Here is a 3,766-nt window from a genome sequence, read left to right as displayed (position 1 = left end):
TTATTGGTGCCTGTCTGATCCATAATACTTCCTAGGTTAAATGAATGTCCCTTTGACTTTAGTAGTGAACATTGCAGTGTTCAACAAAGGGCTGTGCCAGATGTTTGGCCTCTTCCAGCTTTTGTCTGAACATCCTGCTACATCTGTTGGTTGTCAAATGCCTAAGAGAAGGAGCCCTTGTAAATACTGCATTGCGGAGTTCTTGGATGTAAATCAGATAAACTTGCTCCGTTTGCAAGTAAATGGAGTGGAATGTTTTATAGGATTTGGAATTTTTTGAAGGTCATGTCATTATTAGAGATTCCAAGTGAACTCTAGTTTGATCATGGCTTAAATGAGGTGCTGGGTAGTGTAAACTGGTTTATGACACGTTAAGATATCCTTGTATCAGTATCTTGCAGTCAGAAAATGCATAGTGCTACTGGTCAGGTGATGTCGTGGTAAGGCAGGAATGAGGGAAGGGAAAATAGAGCAGGAGTGGTTCTGGACTTGTATACTTAAAAAGTGAGTTTCCGTAACCAGTCACTAGACTGTACTGTGTTACAGCAGGCAAAGAGAACAGCATAAAGGCATGTCTGACAAAGGGAGGGATAATTAGTGGAGTTTGCTCACGTGCAAGCTGGTTAATAACAATGCCAGTGATGCCAGACACATCAAATAGAGGTATCTGACCAGCCTTTTTTCTTTTTTAGATCAAAAGAAATTGAAGTATAGTTCCTCCATCCTAAAGAATACTTTCCACTACATGGTTAAAGAGGAGTGCTGCTACCTGGAGATAAACATCTGCAAACTAGCACACTGAAGTAATTTATGTGCATGAATCCCAAAAGGCTTAACTTTAATTTTGAGAAAACGGGAAATTCCAGAACACAGAGAGCAGATGTGCCAGCATTCTGGGAGCGCAAATGAGATGGGTGGGTAATGAAGCTGCTTTGGAAGCAATGGGAGCTCTGAGCTGGGATTCGTTAGGGCAGAGTTAACACCAGTTTGACACAGCCTAATGGGAAACAGATCTTGTCAAAACCCAGCCATGCTCTTGCCATTACAGATCTAGCTGATAATGGTAAAGATGAGCCTTTCATAAAATTCTCTGTTTTCAGGTAGTTATTTATAGACTTTGTCTACAGGGAAAGTAACTAACAGATACTTGAACAGCTCAGCTTGTTCCTTTAGCAGAAGAGTATGAAGACCTGATGGGTTGGTTGCCAGGACGTCACAGCTGGACAAACCAAGGCTGGATGGTAAATACAGGGAGTGTGGGTGTGCAAAAAGAGATGAGAGTCATTAACTGTTGGAAAAGAGAATTAAAAAAGAATCAACATTGGTGTTCTCTGAAGACTGTGCCTTACAACAAACTGAAGGTGGGAAGTTTTAAAAATGGTGAGGTGATCCTGAAAAAGTGAGTCTGCTTGTACACATGCCTGATTACCAGCAACCTGATAAGGAAAGACCTGAGAAGTTTAGTCTGTGGGAACACGCTCTTTATGCAGTATTTATGGCAGTAGCGTCTCATTTGGGGGGGGGGGCCCCCCCAACCCTCCATTTCTGCGTCTGAAAACTGAAGCAGCTGGAGGTGCTCCAAGCAAGATTAATTTGGCATGTTGCCTGCTTGGCCTGCATTGTGATTAATAGTTTCTCAGTGCCTTCGTTGTCTAGGAAGAAAGCCTTGGAGGTACTGCCCTGCTGCCCTATCTGATACAGAAATGAAAAGCAAATTTCTGCTTTCAGCTGAAAATCAGGGACAGTGTGTGGTTTCTCAGAGGTCTTTTGCACAGCATGAAGGTATCTTCCTGGGAACTTTGTGTTTGGGATAACTGAGAGCTTTTGGTCCAATTTCAGCGTGTTCAGTTATCCGGGGTTTGCTATCTAGTTAGGATTTGTAGTAGCTGGAAAAATAAAAATGGTCTCTGCATGTTTCCATTCTCCTTATTAAACAGGCTTTTCCTGTTTTAAAATAAAGGAGACCTGTAATAAATTCATCCTCAGTTAAATGCTGCCTTGATAGCAGTTCCTCAAGCAAATGAGGTCTCACGGAGGAAGCCAGCTCAGCACAGTGCAGTCTGGAGGAAGCCCATGCTGCTGGAGAGGAGCACCTAAGAAGAGGTCAGACCAGTTACGGCATGAGGAAATTGCTTGCTCCTTGTGAGCTCGGTGATTTGGGAGGTGAGTTTAAGCTGTGAGACGTGCCCCAGCTGCCTGACGTTACACTGAGGCAGCACATAACCTTATGAACTTGGCTTGAAATTTGCAACTTCTGAAGCATCTTAGCTTGAGCATTTTTGGAAACAATTGCAGCTCAGCCAGAAAGCAGAAGAAACATCCTTTCTAGTTGAGCCTGTAAGGACAAGTAGTGGATTATGCAGCCAGGTACAGGACTTACTTCCCCTGCTGATAGAGCATGTATTATGTGCCCCAAAGGCTTGCTATTGCTAAACTTTGCCTGGTCCCACGGCTTCTTTTGTTTCTTTGGAAAAAACATGAACTTTACTTCAGGCTCCTGCAAATCTCCTCTTGATACATTGTTGTAAATGGCAATGTATTATCATAGAATCATATAATAGTTAGGGTTGGAAAGGACCTTAAGATCATCAAGTTCCAACCCCCCTGCCATGGGCAGGGACACCTCGCCCTAAACCATATCACCCAAGGCCTCGTCCAACCTAGCCTTGAACACCGCCAGGGATGGAGCATTCACAACCTCTCTGGACAACCTATTCCAGTGCCTCACCACCCTAACAGGAAAGAACTTCCTCCTTATATCCAATCTAAACTTCCCCTGTTTAAGCTTTAACCTATTACCCCTTGTCCTACCACTACAGTCCCTAATGAAGAGTCCACCCCCAGCATCCCTATAGGCCGCCTTCAGATACTGGAAGGCTGCTATGAGGTCTCCACGCAAACAAATAAAGTGCTGCATTTATGCTTCTTTATCCTCTGTCTCTTCCCACAGATAAATACCATTATTTCCCAAATGAAGTCTGGGAGGAATTGATTTAGTGTCAATATAGTACCTGCTCAGGAATCCTCCCCTGAAGCTGAAGTCAGCACATTTTCTGCCTTTGTTGCTCGTGATTTTCAGTATAATCATTCTGCAAAGAGATCTATCACTGTAGCCTATGCATGGAAGAACCTTCATCCTCCCTTTCCCAAACAGTTTATAGTCATCACCCTAATAGTAGGCAGAGCTATTTTTTCCATACGTTCATACTGCTGTCCTAAATACCTCCAGCCTCTTGCAGGCCAGGAAGCCCAAACAATAAACGCTGTAAGTCACTCTGGTTTGACAAGCGTCCAAGAAAAAAGGAGAGAAAACATGGAAACAATAAAAATCCAAGCCTGTGTGCTGTTAATGAAGCATCATGTGAATGAAGCTGAGCTGCTCGCCAAGTGCCAGCCTTTGTTTCCAGACCGGCTTCCCTCTCTGCTTGTTCACCTCACCATTACACAAGCAAAAACACACGCTCCACCCAGCAGTGCACTCCTCTTGCACAAGCTGCCTTCCCTCCAGTTTTTACCGTGGGAATTCGGACACCCTGTGGGAATGCCAAACCAGGTTAATACAACCCAGCAAGCACCTGCTCCAATTGCCTGCGTAGCTCTGCACAGCTCCCTGGCCTGTACAAACCTTCCTAGTAACAGTCCTGTGCTGCCAAAAGCCCCTTCTTGCAAATTCCCCTTTCCCAAAGAGCCATTGTCAGTGATGCAGTGACCTCTTGTTGCCTTGCCCCTGCCTCACTGCTTGCCCCCGTATCTGCAAGGTAAACAT

Source organism: Neopsephotus bourkii, unplaced genomic scaffold (genome assembly GCF_033783945.1).
Source record: "Neopsephotus bourkii isolate Nb327-2 ecotype Australia unplaced genomic scaffold, CSIRO-AGI_Nbou_v1 NB_1792, whole genome shotgun sequence".
NCBI classification, from domain to species: domain Eukaryota; kingdom Metazoa; phylum Chordata; class Aves; order Psittaciformes; family Psittacidae; genus Neopsephotus; species Neopsephotus bourkii.
This window is presented reverse-complemented; position numbering follows the sequence as displayed.